This window comes from Physcomitrium patens, chromosome 11 (genome assembly GCF_059467195.1).
Source record: "Physcomitrium patens ecotype Gransden chromosome 11, ASM5946719v1, whole genome shotgun sequence".
Classification (NCBI taxonomy): Eukaryota; Viridiplantae; Streptophyta; class Bryopsida; order Funariales; family Funariaceae; genus Physcomitrium; species Physcomitrium patens.
In genome coordinates, this window is record NC_143420.1 from 7,470,485 (window position 1) to 7,490,599 (window position 20,115).

The 20,115-nt window shown below is 33.4% G+C and overlaps 1 long non-coding RNA gene across 14 annotated transcripts; it reads right to left on the bottom strand.

Moving 5' to 3' along the window:
* Nucleotides 1-1,745: 1,745 nt before the first annotated feature.
* On the bottom strand, nucleotides 1,746-4,754 carry LOC149988135 (uncharacterized). 14 transcript variants are annotated; one of them, XR_016505458.1, is made up of 4 exons: nucleotides 3,447-4,737; nucleotides 2,983-3,207; nucleotides 2,642-2,691; nucleotides 1,746-2,079 (listed from the first exon to the last, which is right to left on the bottom strand). It is a non-coding gene; the product is annotated as an uncharacterized LOC149988135 (long non-coding RNA). The 14 variants fall into 14 exon arrangements; XR_016505449.1 differs by having other exon boundaries at nucleotides 2,630-2,686; nucleotides 3,447-4,724; XR_016505447.1 differs by having other exon boundaries at nucleotides 1,748-2,079; nucleotides 2,630-2,691; nucleotides 3,447-4,720.
* Between the last annotated feature and the right edge of the window lie 15,361 nt (nucleotides 4,755-20,115).

The window sequence follows — 20,115 nt, forward strand, 5'->3', positions numbered from 1 at the left end:
ATATTTACTTGAATTATTTGTTAAATTTATTAGTGAAAATTTTAAAAACTAACAAGATAAAAGAAGCACATAAATAATACAAATAGTGATTATAATAATACTCATTACACACTTTGGTCTTTAAAAGAATTATGACAAGCAATATATAAAAAATGAATTATTTCTTCAGAAGCCGAAATATGTTTGACTCTAGATAAGAATATGTTGAATATATAAAAAGTTATTTAATCCACAAAGAGTTTTAGTGAGGAAAATGAAATAATTTTTTTATTAATATGATATATATACATATATATATATATATATATATATATATACACACACACACATTCATTGATAGAAGAAATTAGATTAAATTAAAATTTATAATTAAATAATGTTCCTTTGATTTCTAGTATGATTTCAAGATTATTTCCTATTAAAAAAATATTCTTTAAAAAATATATATTTCATCAAATATCTATAAGATATATACACATTCTAATTAAAATATAAGCCACTTACAAGTAACATAATAAGTGATGTATAATAATAAGGTTTTAAAAATGACAAACAAAGGTTTATTATGGTAAAAAAATTTATGCACGATTTTTTTATTTAAGTACATAATAATACAAAACTACTTCTTTTGTGATAAAACATGTGAGGTTGAACTAATTTGTAAAACATGTTGTAGAATAAGAGACATGGTAGTGAGTATACTTACAAAAACATTGCAAAAAATAAACAAAAACAGAATGCAAAAAATAAACAAAAACAGAATGCTAAAAATCATTCAAGAATAAAACTATTTTTGATGTATAAATTAAAAGCATTTAAAAATAAAATAATATTGGGGACATTGGTTTTGTGGTGATTTTAAAAAAAACATAATGTTTTTTTTTGGTTTGAATCTTAATTTATTAAATATTTAAAAATATTTCGTCATAAGATTGTTTTTAAATGAAGACATTGATAGCAAGTTATAACAAGAATTAAAATTGGAAGTAGATAGGATTTTTTTGGTTGTTACAATGAATTTTTGAACTTGAGGTTAAACAAGATTATGAAGACGTAAAAGAACAGAAGCATGGAATTGAATATATATTCTAATCCAAATATTATTTTGCATCGTATTATATCTATTATGTTTTTTTATTTTTTTATTAGTAGATTTAAAAATTAATAAATCTAATCATAAAAAAATTAGTATTATTGATGTATATTATAGATTTGGAACACAATTATATAAATTTTAAAAATCAAATATTAATATTTCATTTTTTTACTTTAAAATTTAAAAAAAATTTGGAATAATTTATTTTATATAATAAAATAAAGATAAATTAGTAAAGATTATCAATAAAAGAAGATTATACCATTAAAATTTAACCTCGTTTATTAATAAAAATTAAGTAATTATGCATCTTAAAACTTTACATTCTTGGTTAATATATATTTAATATAAAATTTTACAAAAAAAATATTTTAAATATAAGACTGTTTTAAAAAAAATCTTTTTTTGCTATTTTAAATTAATATTAGATATTTTAAATTAATATTAGATATTTTAAATTAATTCTATATATAGAAGATATAATATAATAAAATAAATTTTAATGCATATAATCAAGATTCTAGTATATTTATTAAAATTTGTGTGTATACTAGAAGATTTACTAAATTTATTAAAATCCATTAAAAATCCAAGTTTATTACTATTTCCATTTAAGATTAAGTGTATAAATTTAAACATATATATATATATATATATATATACCACAAAATCCTAAAATCTTTCTTAACATTTCTAAATTGAATTATGTTTTTATCATTCATATAATTTCACAAAGGTTCAAACTAGAAACACACTTTAAATTGCTATGCACATACCTATTATGTCTACACACATTCAAGGCTTCTCATTGGCTAATCCAAATCTCTTATTCCTTCTCCCCACGAAGGTCCCTAACCTCTTCCATCTCCTTTGTCTCAAGAGGGGTCCCAATCTCCATGTTCTTCTCTTGTCTATGGATAGATCCTAGACTTTTCTTTCCTTCTTCCTAGCAGATTTCAATCCTTTCTTCTCTTATTCCATGGCTGGGACAAAGAAGAAGAGATATGGATTAGCCAATTAGGAATCTCCAATGTGTTTATAGACATAATAGATGTGCATATAGCAATTTGAGGTGTGCTTATAGCATGAGCCTTTTATAAAATCTCATTTCAATTACTCTTTTCTATATGATTCTCAAAAAGACCAATTTAACTTTTTTAATTATTAAATTTGAACTTTGATATTCTTAAGTCTTTTTGCACAATGATTGTAATGTGTATTATAGTGACTTGGCTATGAACTTATTATTTTTGTAGGTAAATTTTCATTATTTTAAATTTTGATTTTATGTGTTTTAATAATAACACTAACTAAGTGAAACAATATTTTGCCCAACAATCCTAATTTAATAAACCCTTGAGAAGTGATTTATCAAATAACTATGTAACAACATTCATGAGATGTTTAATCAAGCTACCACTAATATGTCACGATGATAAAAAGAAAATCACATATCCAAACAATTGCAATCTTGTGCTCAATCCTGCAACACTATTACGAAATGGAGAGGACAGGCAAAGGTAGAATCCATACTTTTTGAAGTACCTCAACACATGTTTCACACTCACGTAACGAATCCCAGAATTGCCCCTGACCTGACACCCTCAAGTTAGTTAATAGATGAGAATGAAGAGATGTGAAGAGAAATCCCAATGCATTTTCTACAGGGTGGAAGGGCTCTCACACTGCCTGCATGTGATCATGTCTGCTACAATTAATCTGAAAAAAAGTCTATTAAAAGTTTAATGTCCCCTACAACTTCAAAGCTCATGTAAATTATCGGCCACCATTCAGAACCAGCAGCTCCCGTTTAGCCCTAATGAGCAGTACAAACTGCAGCACTGAATCTGTCGAATGCAACACTGGCGTTTATCAGATAAGTATACCTTGACCACGTCTTGATGTGTCCCTCTTCCTGAGCAGAATCAGAAAACAATCCCAACCATCGTTTCTTCAAGTGCTTTTTGTTGAGAGATACTTCGTTTTTGCAGGCATGACAACCGTTCTGTCAGTCACGGCCACCAGTGCTCCTGGCGAAATCCTGGGAACATGTTTTGTTATCCACCAAGATGATGAAGCAGGTCTGATGTGCAAGACAAAAAAAACTGCAGCTGCACAGATAATGGTTAAGCAATGTGTTCAGCGATATTCCAAATGATACAGAAGCATGTTACAGTTGTAGTCACTACTGCAGATTTCTGTGCTCCTTGCTTATTGTAACAGAAATAAAATTCCTTGATAAGAATCTCCAGGCGTGTTTTCCTCACAATCTACCGCTTCTGCAGACTGCTACTCTTATTCTACAGTTTTCACCACCAAATACGATGTGGTTTCATGTTTGATGACCCACCAAGCTTGTAGTCGGAATGCACCATATTCCAAGGTGCTGCCCAGTGCTCCTGGAACATGTCCAAAGGCGTTCAAGCACCGAGTTGCTGCGTTAAGATCATCCACCTGGAGTGACAAGATGATTTCGTTCAGTTGTCGGAGATTGCAGTTTCTATCGCTCTTTTACCCTGAAATACACACAGATTCAACTACTTTACATGAAAATCGAAACGTTAGCTTTTTGCAGGATGTGTTAGTTACCTCATCACATACGCCTACACCAAACTACACCGCTATGCACATACCTGACAGCTCCAGCTACCAATGCTCGTTGCATCCACGAAGAACTGTTACAAAGAACAGGAGTGACGAGACACATAAAGTTGGAACTGAATTAGGATCGACTGACAAGAACTGAGTCAAGGAGAACGTATGTTGTGAGTCAGCCGCAGAGTGTTCACCGTAACAAACAGACAGAGGTCGGATATGGAACAGCACATTCCCACAGGTGTCGGATAGTAGCTGTGAAAAATACAACCCATAGTGGCAATGTCGCAAATCAGTGTAATATGTGGTGATTTTTGTGATGCTACATAGATGTGCCCAATGTGAACTTACGCACCAAAACTTCATCTCAAATGTGACCCTAAAGCTATATATATACAAAAGACCACCGCTAGCAGGTAATTGGCCACAACATGCTACAACCAACACCATGAAAATGAAATCAGGGCACAACCCACAAAACACAGCTCCCTGTCCACTAATTCAAGAGCCACGTACACAACCAAGTGGGAGCCCAATTCCAGATTCTACATGTCCGTGAACCCACTTACAATTCATGAACATTCATAATGCAATATCCTAGAAGCTGAAACCTTAAACACTCGTAATTAAACACACACACGCGCGCACACACACAACAAGAATTTCAACACTTTGCAGAACTGACAAACACGAGAGAGGCGATCCAACTGAAGTCGGCAACGCTGGCTTCGAATGAGTTGGCGGCGCAGCGATAGAATACCAAATTGAATGCCGCACGAAAATTTGAGCAGCTGGGTGCCGATCGAAGTCGTCGAAGCGCATTTGCTATTGCGTGATTGCTGTGCTGATGCTCCTGATTGTCGCCCCCGCGTTGATTGATGTTGCATTTCCTTGGCCGATCCAACAGTGTGCCTGGCCAAGGTGGGTTTATATAGTCCGTTTCGGTTTGTTGGGCGGGCGATCAGCTCAAAAATCGTCTGTGGATGGACGAAACGTCGGTATGGACTTCGAAAGGTTATTGATGTTAGGAAAATCGTTCGTTTCAGAAGTTGGGTTTATGGGGCCTTTGTTTTTATTGATAATTGTGATGATAAGAATATTACAAAAAAAAATTAAAATAAAGACATGAAAAAATAAAAATATTTAATCAAAAATATGAAAATAAAATATCATTACTTAAGGATTTAGATTAATTTTTAAAAATTAAGTATAAAATATTTAAAAAGTTAAAATAAATTAAGTTATTGTAGATTTTTTTTACAATCTCATTTCATTAAAAGAAATTATGATATTTATTAATTTTTAATTATATATCTATGTATATATATATATATATATATATATGAACACACAAATATTTTATCTTAAATCTGTAATTAAATTTATTTTATAATAATTATGAGTTAAAGCATTACAAATGTATGAAACAATGTTAATCAAATTTTTTGCATCAAAACCTGCATCACAATATTCAAAAAAAATAACTCAAATATTTATAATATTTAGCATTAAATAACAAGCACAATATCAAATTGTAACACTTCACGATTAATTTACTTATCTGCAAGTATAATTCCTAAATTGATTATTAATGATAGTTGATATTTAGATTTATTGTAGTAACTTATCTATTCAACAAATAATTTAAATATTTTTAATGGTCTTTAAATTATGTTTTTATATTATTTTTCTTTATAGGATAGTATCACAAAACAATAATGGGGCATAGAAATATAACTTGTTTATTAAAAATAAATAAAAAATAAATAAATAAACGAAAACAAAAACTATTCAAATAGTAATGTAAAAATAATTGTCATTGATGTGTAGAATTGTTTTTCAACAAGCTAATTTTGTTTTGAAATTGAAAATTGATCATACATAAACAATACTTTTTATTTAGAAAGCTGAATGATTTAATTTTTAACTTTCTATTGCACTTTAAAACCCCTATATTTAGATTTTAAAAATAAAAAACTCCAAAATAATTAGTATCTTTGAATTGCAATTTATTTAAAAAATTGTGACTTTTAAAATATTGCATTCTATTATTTTTGCTTCTTCATTTATGAAATAAAATATATGTGAAAGTATTATTTTTTGTTTTTGATTTTTAGTAAACTTTGATTTGGTTTTATTTTAATTTTTAATTTTTTGATGATTTCTTATTTATTCTTGCTATAGATTCTAAAGAAACAAATTTTACAAGTAATAGTCAACTAGAAATGATATTTGTATTATATCATAACTTGAAATTATAATTTTTTACCATCACTAATTCTAATGTCACAACCAAAATATTAAAAAAGAAAAAAATATAATAATCTATTACAATAAAAATCGTTTAAAAACAAACTGTATTAAGCTTTTTTGAATAATAAGTTTTAAAATATAATTGTAAATTCTAATTTCAACAAGTGACTAATAAATATAGTAATTTTAAATTTTTATAATTGAGTAATTTAAACATATATGTGATTATAGAAGTTTAAGCTTAATAAAGAAGGATTCTAAGTGCTTTTGAAGCATAGAAAGATCGGATGGTGGTGTGGTGATTTGAAGGAGTATAAAGATGTATGAGTGAATATTAAAGTAAAACTAAAAGTAGAATATGTCAAAATTCTAAATCATTAGTCTAAAAAAATATTAAATTTTAATAATTCTATAGTTTTGATGATCATAAATCTTGGTATGTTAAGATTTGATAATTATTTTGAACACAAAAATTAGTTTCTTGCATTCTATGACTTTTCTGTCAAAATTCATAAATATAGATCATAACAAATCAACATAAGTACAATGCTAGTGTAAATTTTATACATTCAGAGTGTTGGCATTTCTAAAGAAAAATGTATAAAGGATATAAGAGAAGAATTAAGTAACTTACTTGGAAAAAGCCCACCTGTCACGGCCATAATCATGTAAGCTAATAATTACATATAGAAATAGGTAGAAGTAAGTAAAAGTAGATAAAAGTAAGTTAATTGTATAATATTTAATATAGAAGCTTTCTAGAAACTTCCTAGACGCTGCTTTGACTTCATAGGTGTCTTTAATTGACTTTTTGGATTAGAAACGTGGTCAACAAGTTGGCCATGTGCCACACATGTTGTTAGCTTGAAGATCAAGCTAACTATGTGGCCCACACGTAGAAAAACTTGCCTTGTAAGTCAAGGCATGTGTCCTACAAAGTCAACACATATTGGAGGTCCTATAGAACGTCGCCACGTAGCCCCTAGTTAGATAGTATATATAGAGACAAGAGTGAAGGCTTCTTCACTCTTGTCAACTCCTTTCTTGCTTCTAGTCCAAGTTCAAGAGTCTTTAGTTTCTTGTCTTGTGGCAATAGCCATTCCAGTTTCCTTTTAATATACCTACTTGTTTATATTTTGACTTATTATATCGAGATAGCCTTTTGGTGTATATTTTTCCTCATCGAGTCTTTGTCCTTGACAGATTGACAAGAGTACACTTACAATATCAGAGCTTTGATTTTTCTTGAGTAAGAGTGGATTACCCCTTTCTCTTGACAAGACATAAGCGTATTAGAAGTTTGCGGATTACCCACTTCTAAACTGATATTGTTCTTAGTATCTTCTTTGTTATCAAGTCTTTCTTTTCTTTTGTCTTGAGCAATATCAAACAAATTTTTCTTCTTAGTGTCATTATGGCAGAGCTTGTTGAAATGAAGAGTGCAATGGCACAAATGCAAGAGCAAATGAGGGAGTTAATGCTTGCGATGCATCAACTCAATTCACCAACACAGGAAAGAACAAGAATAACAGAAAGTGGAGATATAGAGATGATCGGAGCTGCTTCAACATCTACAACAAATCACGTTCCTTCTCCAATTGTACAACACCCTATAAGCACTAGAGAACCAAGAATTGCCTTACCTGAGAAATTTGATGGTACGAGATCAAAGTTTCGAGGGTTCATCAATCAAGTACAATTGGCAATTGAACTTCAACCACAAAGCTATCCAACTCCAGGATCACAAGTCAGGTTTATTGGCACTCTACTTTCTGGTTCAGCATTATCGTGGTTTTCGTCTTTTCTTGAACAACGAAATCCAATATTGGACAATTTGGAAGCTTTTTTGGTGGAGTTTCGATCTATGTATGGTGAACACGATGCAACTCGTGTTGCAACAAATAAGATCCGAATTCTGCGACAAGGAAATCGCTCAGTAACAGTATATGCTTCACAATTTCGACAACTTGCAATTGACATCAAGTGGGATCATGCTGCACTCATCAGTCAATTTCTTTATGGATTGCAATACGAAGTAAAGAAATTGATGCTCAACTTACCTGATCCTCAAACTTTGAGTCAAGCAATCGATTTTGCGGTAAAATGTGATAATCGACTTTTTGAATTTCGATCTGAGAATCATTCACGGGAACCTCAACGTTATTACTCAATGGCAACATCAACATCTTTGCCAAACGTACATTCGGAAGTAGAAGACATGCAAATTGACGCGGTACGTTTTAAACCTCTAACTGAGCAAGAAAAGATTCGTCGTCGTCAAGAAGGATTATGTTTATATTGCGGAGAACCTAAGCACACTGCTCAACATTGTCCAAAGAAACGACGCAACTATAAAATGAGGGGTACGACGGTCAAAGAAGACAATATGTCAGAAAACGGATTCGTCCAGCTACAATAGGGACCGTGCAGCTGGAACCTTGTACAATTCCTAATGAAGGTCCTATCCTCTCCTCAGAACCCTCTCCTTGTTTTATAATAGACTTATATTTAGGACCTAAGAATTACAAAGCCTCTGCTTTATTAGATTCGGGAGCCTCAGCATGTTTTTTAGATGAACAATTTGTTAAAAGTCGTAAAATACCCTATGTACAGAAACCTAAACCAGTACATGTAGAAGTCATAGATGGTCGTCCCTTGTCTTCTGGAGATGTCACTCATGAAACTCATCCTATAAAAGTAACAATAGACGGTCATGATAGCTACATAGCTTTTAACATAATTAAATCCCCGTCCAATCCAGTTATTTTAGGTTTATCCTGGCTAGAAAAATATAATCCTCGAATAGATTGGAATTCGCGTAAACTTGACTTTTCCAAAAGCGTTATTAATAGTTCTACGAACCAAGTAAAAAATTATAAGTCTAGTACAGTAAAACCCATACTGATAGGTGCAAAAGCATTTATATACGCAGCAAAAGAAGGATCAACTTTTGCTATTTATGCTGCACCTATTTCTGTAAACGTAAAGACTTCAAGTGGCATTCCAAGTCAATATCAGGAGTATCAAGACGTTTTTGAGAAAAAGAATGCAGATATTCTTCCTGAGCATCGTCCATATGATTGTTCAATCGACCTCAAGGAAGGAACTCAGCCACCATTTGGACCAATTTACAGTTTATCGCAAGATGAGATGGCTGAACTCAAGACATATATTGACGAGAATTTAGCGAAGAATTTCATACGCCATTCAAAATCTCCAGCAGGAGCTCCAATTCTATTCGTAAAGAAAAAAGATGGATCTTTACGAATGTGTGTTGATTATCGAGGATTCAAAAAGATCACAATCAAGAACAGGTATCCATTATCTTTGATATCAGGACTCCTTGACCAGTTGAATCAAGCTAAGATCTATACAAAAATAGATCTAAGAGGAGCATATAATCTAGTACGGATCAAAGAAGGAGATGAATGCAAGACTGCGTTTCGAACCAGGTATGGACATTTCGAATATAATGTCATGCCCTTTGGACTCACGAATGCACCAACTGCTTTTCAACATCTCATGAATGATGTATTTCGTGAATTCTTAGATAATTTTGTCGTCTGCTATCTAGACGATATCCTGATCTATTCCAAGAACGTCGAAGAACATGAAATACATGTTCGTCAAGTATTACAAAAACTTAGAGATGCAGGATTGTACGCCAAGATGGAAAAGTGTGTATTTCACACTACTCAAGTTGACTTTTTAGGATACATCATTTCAAATGATGGTCTCATGATGGATTCTAAGAAAGTCCAAACAATCGTGGATTGGAAGATTCCAAGGACAGTAAGAGATGTTCAATGTTTCTTGGGATTTGCCAATTACTATCGGATCTTCATCAAAGATTTCTCACGAGTTGCAGCTCCACTTACACGCTTGACTAGTAAAGATAAATTTCAATGGAATCAAGAAGCGGAAGCAGCATTTGAAACCTTGAAGACATCGTTTGTCTCTGCACCAGTCTTATATCGTGTTGACTTTTCCAAGGCATTTTTTATGGAAACAGATGCATCAGATTTTGCCTTGGGTGCAGTTTTATCACAAATGGGAACAGATGACAAACTCCATCCGATAGCTTTTCATTCAAGAAAATTCTCAGCAGCCGAGATCAATTATGAGATCCACGATAAAGAACTTCTTGCGATCGTGGATTCTTTTCAAGAATGGCGTCATTATCTAGAAGGCGCTTCTAGTCCAGTCACTGTGTATACAGATCACAAGAACCTTGAGTATTTCATGTCAGCACGCGTGTTGAATCGTCGTCAAGCTCGTTGGAGTATGTCTTTGTCAAGATTCGAGTTCATTATCACTTATCGGCCAGGAAAACAACAAGGTTTATCCGATGCCCTATCTAGACGTTCTTATTTTGCACCAAAAGAAGGAAATGTAGCTTTTGAGCAACAAAGAACGGTCCTCTTGAAACCGGAGCAATTTCATCTCCGAGCAATGAAATCAACATTGACTGTTGATTCAACTTTTCTCAAGCAAATCCAGTCCAGTATGTCCTCAGACCCTCTTGTTTATGATATCGAGAATAATTCTTCCAAATCTCATGATCCTTCTAAGTTTGAGTTCAAGAATAATCTATTATATTTTGAAGGACGCCTATATGTTCCAGAAGGAGAAGCACGTTTACGTGTTCTTCAAGCACGTCATGACTTTCCAACAGCAGGGCACTTTGGATATAATAAGACTTTGGAACTCATATCAAGAGATTTTTGGTGGCCACAAATGTGGAAGTCAGTCAAAGACTTTGTACAATCATGTGATATTTGTTCAAGATCAAAAATTCCTCGTCATCGACCTTACGGACTTCTTCAGCCATTACCTATACCAGAACAACCATGGTCTTCTGTTTCTATGGATTTCATCACAGATCTTCCAAGCTCAAGATCTTATGATTCTATATTTGTGATAGTAGATCGTTTCACCAAGATGGCACATTTTGTGCCATGTACAAAATCTATCACAGGTGAAGAAACAGCTAAGCTTTTCATTGATAATATCTATCGCTATCATGGATTACCTAAAGATATCATATCGGATAGGGGAACTCAATTTGTGTCAAGATTTTGGAGGACCCTTTTCAAGATTTTAAAAGTGGACATAAAACTATCTTCGGCTTTTCATCCTCAAACTGATGGACAAACAGAGCGCGTAAACCAAGTCTTGGAGCAATATTTAAGGTGTACTATCAACTACCAACAAGATGATTGGACAACCCTTCTGCCATTGGCAGAGTTTGCTTATAATAATACGGTACATTCTTCCACGCAACAAACACCTTTCTTTGCCAATTATGGCTATCATCCACGACTTGATACTTTTGATTTTTCAAAAGTTGATAATCCTGCAGTAGAAGATATGGCAAATCGGTTGTCAGAGTTACATGCAATAATGAAGACACAATTGAAGGAAGCTCAAGAACGACAAAAGATAAACGCAGATCTATATCGTAAGGAGCAACCACAGATCAACGTCGGTGATAAGGTATGGCTACTTCGTCGCAATATCAAGACTACTCGACCTTGTGACAAGTTGGACTATCGTAGGCTTGGCCCCTTTTCTGTTTCTGAACAGATCAACCCAGTTGCATATCGGTTACATCTACCGGAGTCAATGAAGATCCATCCTGTATTCCACGTATCTCTTCTTGAACCATATAAGACAGTGGATATACAAGGAAGAAGACAAATGCCACCGCCTCCTATAGAAGTAGATAATAATGAAGAATTTGAGGTGGAAGAGATATTAGACTCAAGGCGGCGCCGAAATAAGCTGGAATATCTTGTTCATTGGCGCGGATATGATATTAGTGAACGCACATGGGAGCCATCCAGGAATCTAGCAAATGCATCAACTAAAGTCAAAGTTTTTCATCAACGACATCCATCAAAACCAAGATGAAAATCTCTCTTATAAAAGAGACAAGATTGAGGCAAGACAACATTCAATTTCCTATCCTTGTTTGTAACTTCTTTGCATTTGTGACGCTAATTAGATGGAGAGCCAACAATTAGCAGATTCAACTCAAGAACCTTCGTTTGCTGACTTGCCGGACGAGACATTACGATTGTCACAACCTTCAAGACGACGCAATCGAGATGAAGATCTTCAAGAACGACATGTTCTTCCTCGAACAGATGGTGAGATACAACGCGTTTGGTATCACGATTTGGGAAGGGACTCCCGATGTTTGGTGACTTTGCTAGAGGTAGGAACAACTCCTAATGGTGTTCCGAATATTCTATTCGAAGGAAGTTATGAAGGCCTCAATAATGATCAAATAACTGGGTGGTCTTCCCGCTCTGGTATGGGACACTACCGATGGTTGAGAGGCCCTATCAATCATCTTCGAAGAGAACAGAGATCAGAGTATGTGGCGAATACAATTCGTCGCATCATAGATTTCCTCAACATATGATGACCGCTCCTCGTGGAACTCGTCTCTAAAAGGGGGGATAATGTCACGGCCATAATCATGTAAGCTAATAATTACATATAGAAATAGGTAGAAGTAAGTAAAAGTAGATAAAAGTAAGTTAATTGTATAATATTTAATATAGAAGCTTTCTAGAAACTTCCTAGACGCTGCTTTGACTTCATAGGTGTCTTTAATTGACTTTTTGGATTAGAAACGTGGTCAACAAGTTGGCCATGTGCCACACATGTTGTTAGCTTGAAGATCAAGCTAACTATGTGGCCCACACGTAGAAAAACTTGCCTTGTAAGTCAAGGCATGTGTCCTACAAAGTCAACACATATTGGAGGTCCTATAGAACGTCGCCACGTAGCCCCTAGTTAGATAGTATATATAGAGACAAGAGTGAAGGCTTCTTCACTCTTGTCAACTCCTTTCTTGCTTCTAGTCCAAGTTCAAGAGTCTTTAGTTTCTTGTCTTGTGGCAATAGCCATTCCAGTTTCCTTTTAATATACCTACTTGTTTATATTTTGACTTATTATATCGAGATAGCCTTTTGGTGTATATTTTTCCTCATCGAGTCTTTGTCTTTGACACCACCACAACAAGAAGTCTCATTGTTTTTAATAGTTGCAACAAGCTTTTTGATAATGTTTTGAAAGAGCATCTCTTTTTATTTTACCATAGAAAATTTATTGAGTAGGTGGATGCTATATATATATATATATATATATATATATATATTTATCTACAAAGATCCATTTATAAGGATATATATATATATATATATATATATATAGTATTTATTGTCTTTTATGGTTTTTTTCTTTTATAATTATTTGGTTTATAATAATTTTATGTAATATTTAAAAGGATCCACTGTGATTATTTTTTTTATTTTTGATTTTTTTGATTTTTAACATGCTGATCGTTTAAAATTTAAAATTATATATCAAAGTTTCTTATAAGCATTGTAACATGAACAAGTTGAAAAAGAACCAAAATCTAACAAAAACTAAAAATTAAAAACTAAAACTTCGATTGAAACAATATTGTCAAATATTATAAAAATAAATATACTACCATGTTGGAAGAACCTGCTTCAATTAACATCAACCAAACATTTTTTTTATTTGATCTTCTTTTGTATATTTAGTTTAGTTAAATAAATTTAATCAAATCCTATTTTATTATAAGAAAAATGTATATGTATATATATACATGTATACCTATATAATTTAATATAATAAATTTAATTTTTTTTAAATAAATAAATATAATAAAATGTTTTTTAAAATCCAAAATCTTCTTGTTACTGTATAAAAAATCACAAATTTATAGAAATGATAAAGATGGATATGTATCTTGCACCAAGCATTGTTGATTTTTTTGATGAATCATCCATTTTTAGTTGTTCAATTCTATAAAATTCTTTAATTCTATTAGAGGTAATTAATTTGAGTTCTCAAACTTAATAGCTATTCATAATGTCTGTTTCTAAAAGAATATTTTTCTTGTGTTTTTTCAAGCATTGTCCACACATTAACCGCACTCCTATAAGAATAGCCCTCTAATTTAGTCACAGAAAAATAAAAATAAAAATGAAACGAGAAACAAAAAAACAAAAAAAAAATGATAAGAATGATAGAACAATTAATGTTTTTATTTATTACTGATAAAATGAATGTTCTATATGATGTCCATAGAAAAACGTCATTTTTAAAATAATCCCTTGCTATGTCCAAGAGACCAATATTTAATATACATCCTCTAAAGGGGTGGATCTTGATTCTAGGTTGGTTTCAGGTTTAACCTCATTTACTATCTATTTAATTTCAGTTTTTTTCTCCTTTTTTTCTTATTTCTTTGTCTTATCCATATAATATTTGGTTCACTTCTACATACTTAATTTCAGCACAATTGATATTTGGATCGCATAAAGAAAAAAAAGGTAAAAATTCTACCACTTCATCTTGTCTCATTCTCCTCTAATTGTTTTGTTTTGTTTTGTTTTTTTTTCCACAATTAAGACAAACCTTGTGAAAGAATCTAACAGCTTTGGTTTGAGATTTCACAACCAGAGTTAGAACTACCGATCTCCGTGGCGCTATTTTGCAAACGTGGATACAACCTGCAATCCATAAGGTAATTTAAGGCCATTAAGGACCACATCCCCCAAAAAATCAGTAAAAATAAAAATAAAAAAATAATAAAAAAAAGGCAATTAAAGAGCAGAGCAACGGGGTCCCTGACAGGATTTTGCTTTCAATCCCTGCCCCCATGTGCAAAGGCAACTGTTTCAAAGGTCCCAGTTTTAGGGCACGTAGAGTCTGTGCAATCCAACAATCAGAACAATCCAGTTAACAGAATAGCAAACCCAATTCAGAAGGCGTAATTCGGACCACTTGCAGTGAGAGACCCATTTTCCTTTTCTCAGACGCAAAGTCCGATTCACCCCACAATTTTCGTGCCAGGCATGGACAGTGAGCGACACCGACAGTGCAGCATTCAAATATATACACACACTGCGAATGTCATCCCACATTTTTTTTTTTTTTTTTTTTTTTTTTTTTCTATCTATCGAACAGTCCAAACTTGAGGGGTTCATGGCCTTCGCTCGATCTTCCACTCTGGACAATCCGCTCCAATTCGTCGCCGGACCGACATAATCGGATCACCAGATCGGCTTCGTTGCGACATGTGGAGTATGAATTCGACCGAACTCCAGGAACCCAGCACACTTGAATCTGCAGTCTCGGTATACTCTACTGGGCTCTCGGTTCAAGTCGTCTCGGAGTGAGTGTGCGTGCGTGTGTGAGTGTGTGCGCGTTGCAGTTTGGTTGAGGCAGTCTCCGAGCTAGTCATCTTAGCAGCAAGGTTGAAAACCATGGATCAGCGATTGTGCATTGCAATTCTATTTGCGACGCTCCTAGTCGCAGGAGCGACCGCGCAGGCTCCCTCTGCAGATTGTTCGGCAGCATTGGCATCCTTGACGCCGTGCCTCGCATATGTATCAGTGACTGGAACGGAGTCCACACCGAGCCCAGCTTGCTGTGGAGGAGTCGACACCTTGAATAGGAACAGCCCAGATTGTCTGTGCCTGGCCTTCGCACAAGTCGGCTCCAATCCTTCAGTGAATGCTACTAAAGCATACGCATTGCCCAGCGCTTGCAATCTCCCCATCGATGCTTCCAAGTGCACAGATTCTGCTCCTCCTCCGATGGCCGCAACTCCACCGACAACCGTCCCTGCCTCTCCACCGATGGGCGCTACTCCACCAACTGTTGCTTCTCCACCCATGGGCGCCACTCCTCCATCGGTCCCAGTTTCTCCACCTGTGGTTGGGGGTGTACCTCCAACCATGAGCCCTTCGACGACCCCTGCGGCACCACAAATGCCACCTGCTGCGTCGACGCCATCCTCCGCACCCGTCGAGGCACCGACATCCACCACCCCATCAGCTGCACCTGCTTCAGCACCGACATCCTCTACTCCGGCACCAACCTCCACACCCGTCGCGGCGCCTACAGCACCAAGCACCACTCCTGCAACTACACCAACCATGGCTCCAATCAGCCCTACCTCTGAAAGTCCTACGCCTTCCTTGGCCCCCAATGGTCCGGGATCTTCTCCCGCAGCCGATGCAGCTCAAGCTCCAGGTCCTCAAGCTGCAGGCACTAGCGCAGCACCGGCGATGGTGGCTGCCTCATCGGTGGTGGTGGGATCTGCCGCAGCTGTGGTCTTCTACGGACTGTTGTTGTAAGCCCGACTCGATTGTTGCTGGCATCCGTCGATGGGTCGTCACATTGTCTGTGCTAGTGTTGTTGATTGCGTCCACGGAGTGCAGTCGAAGAAGCCGATCACCGGCCACTTCATCAGCCTTGAGACATGATTCAGTGGTAGGGTATACTACTTAGTGTCCGGAATGTTGGTTGTTTTACATAAATTTTATTAGCGAGTTCGGAAGGAGTCACAACCCCGGCGGGAGGGCACCACCTTTCTCCCTCATGTTCTCATTTCGTTCCATATTCCTTATTATCAATTCTTTTACGTGGTTGGACTGTGTCCTCGATTTTTCATCCCATCTTCCGGTTTCCTCACATTCTACAAATCTGCGAGTTTGAAATTCAGTTGCAGTCAGATATGCTCAAGCCACTAAATCACCGGCTTCTTTTGAAGAGATGTGGCTTTCATTCCGGTCAGTTTAATTCAGAAAATTTGTTTCTGCTTGTGAGAGTTTGTTCTTCTTTGAACGATACCTTGAGACAAGATCATGCGATGGTTGCGAGCATATTATATAATACGTAGTATTTCTCACTTCTTGCATACAACGTATTGTTATCTGACCGGTGATTGAAAATGGACATCTGGAGCCTTTTTCCACTAAATTGACCTTAGTTTAGTTTTCCCCTGTTAGCTTTCTTTCCGGAAACGAGGAAAGGAAACTCCCAGAATCGTGACTGAACTGTATCGAAGTCATTACAATGCTATAATGTAGCTTATTAGAATATGAGTAACATGACATCTGAATGTTGAGCAATGCGGCGTTTTCGATGTGATAAGAAAAATGCGATGGAAAGTCACCGACAGCATGGTTCGAACTGAATTTTATGTAAGATTACTCGCCTACAAGCTAGTGTGCTATCAGTGATTTTGGTGTGTGTACATTTTTTTATTTATTTTTAATGTGAATTGATACGTTGTTACATCACATTACTATCAACAGACTTCCAGGGCAAGCTTCTGCAATTGGAAGTACATTACTGTGACAGTGAAATGTAGCAAATAGTTTTTTTATCTGGAACTGAAGGAGTTAGTAGCCTTTGCTTGAGATTCGTAGAGATTTTGTATCACTTTCCACACTATTCAGTTAAGTGACTTTGTCTGATCAATGCGGATTATTGTTTCTTTTGTTGGGGTCAATGTGTCACTGAATAATAGCACATGTTTAAGAACTGCAAACAGAATTTGATAATAAAATAAAGAAAAATAAAGCTCTAAGCAAAAAAATTGTAAATGCCTATTGCACATTGATTTTTTTGATTTTTTTTTTTCCAATGGGCAATAGTTGCCTACAGAACATATTTGCCAATTTGACACATAAAAAAAAAGTGGAAGAGTAAAATTTATATATGTACTTTGCAAAAAAAAAAAAAAAAAAAAAAAAAAAAAAAACCCTTAAAACCAATGCTATCATCAAATATTTCCAAATTTTACATCATTAATACCAGACATGCTATGAATGTACACCCTACTTCCATTACACTCTATCTAATATGTGAAGTTTTTCTTATTCACTAAAACTTTAGGCCCACTTTGTAGTTTATTTTATAAATACTTAGCATTAACATTTATTTCTCTCTCTCTCTTTTTCTTTTTTTTTTTTTTTTTTAATTTTTAAACAAGACTCACATTTTTATTTATTTATTTATTTACTTATTTATTTATGTTCCATTTCTTGGCTGAATTTTAAGCTTCATGATGAGACTCAAGCATTCCATGTGCTTATGTGACCATTCCATTGAAATGACTCCATTCCATATTTTTCAAATGAATATTTTAAATATTTTTTTTGCCTATTAACTTTTTGAATCTAAGTAGGTGATATAAATATTTTTGCACTATAAAAATATAATTATATTTTGCATTGCATCACAATGGATTATAAATGATAGTTTTATTTGACTTGATGAGTCTTTAGTTTGCTCGATCCAATGTCTGCATATACAATATGATTGTATCTTTCAGGACTAAGGAACATCTTGAAGAATTGATTTTCATGCAATGTGCTAATGTGATCAACTTCACAATTGAAAAAATTCAATTAAAAACACACACACACACACACATATATATATATATATATATATATATTCCTACAAGACTAAAACGTATTCTTATTTAAGGAGAAAGATCACTGTTTTAATAATGAAAAATATTGGCTGAAGTTTGTTAGTGAAATCATTCATTATTTTATTTATTTTGTAAAAAGTATCATGTAGGTTATGTTGTTGAGAAAGCCATTCAAGTAAATAATGGCAATTCTACAATTAAACTTTATATTTGTTGAGCTTCACCTGTGGCAAACATGGTTTAAACTAAACCAAACTAAACTAAACTTTTTAACCTCACATGAAGTCTCATTTAAGTCAATTCCTCGTAATTGAATGCATTTCTTTGCACCAAAACCTGTTGATTTCTTTTAAATCTTTCATTTCAGATTATGTATCCACTTAAATTGAATAAAATTTGTATATAATGTCTTCTGAGGTTTAGAGCGTCTACCATGTAACAATTGTCACTGAAATTAAAGTTAAAAAATAACTCTAACCAAATCTCTATATGTAGTGACTCAGGTTTATCCAAGAATTGTCTAAATGGCTGAATTCAATTGTGCTGTTTTTGTTTTTGAGAGTAAAACAATGGAATATGGTTTGTCTTAATATAAAGGACTCAATAATATTTTGTAGGTCTTTCACTAAAATAACACTTAATGTAAAAACAAAAATTTATCAAAATATTTTGTTTTCAACTACTTTAGATTTTCAAATTATTATTATCTTTTAACATGAGGGGTGCTATAATTATAACTTAGACTAAAAAAACTGTTGCAGAAGATTAAACAAGTTTTTAAAAAACTTTAGCTAACTTTTAAGAATGTAAATGAGTGTAGCATATGTTTTTAAAACTCTTTGTTTCCCTTTCAAACATGGTGTCCAAAAATTAAAACCCTCGCTTGTTAGACTATGTGCAACAAATCGGACATGCTGGCCTTTGGGTTAAGTACTTGGTATACTAATTCTTGTTCTTTTACAATTATATATAATTAAAAAATTAAAATCTAAATGCCCTATAATGTTCAACATATGGGTTGTGATAGAACTAAGGCTAATGTGATGTGGCATTTGATGCAAAAATATCAAAAATATTTTTGATATTTGTGATATTCTTTTTATTGATTTATGCAAAAGAAAACTATGTTCCTTCCATTTTTGTGATCAACTATTTTGAAATTGGCTATAAAACATTTCATGAATTAGTCACTAGTTTTAATAAAAATCAAAATAGTATATTTTGTTCCAAGATGGCTAGAAAGTACCATTAAAATTGGTGTGAATAAGTATATTTTGGATATGTAAAGTCAATTATTAAGACTAATAATATATATGTGAGAAAGTTACAGAAAACGTAGATTTGACTAATTTAATTAAAAAAATTCAGTTTGTAAATTCTTCAATACTGTATTTTTTGATCATTTTATTTATTTATTCTGGTAATTTTTGAAGTTTTCAAAAAATCTTTATATTTTTATCAACTAGAAAGAAATTATATACTAAAATATTATGTTATTTTACATATGCATATATTTTTAAAATAAATATAACAAAAAATAAATGTAATTCTAGCAATGCTATTTTGACAATTTGATATAGAATATTTGTATCATGTTATAAAATTTGTCAAAAACATGAACCACAATCTACCTAAATAAATAAATAAATCACGAGGCATCGCTTTACATAGTATTTCTTCAAATAATACATAAAATTTGAGATATTTAAGGGAAAGAAATCAGTATTCTTTGCAAAATAATAGCAAATCTTATTTGATTTGTATGCATCTTATAAATTGCAAAATCAAGGTTATGTAGCTGAAAAATAGAAGAATTAGAAGAAAAACAAAAATCATTTAGTAGAATAATACATAATAATGTTGATTCTTATTTTTTAATTTATTGTGAAAC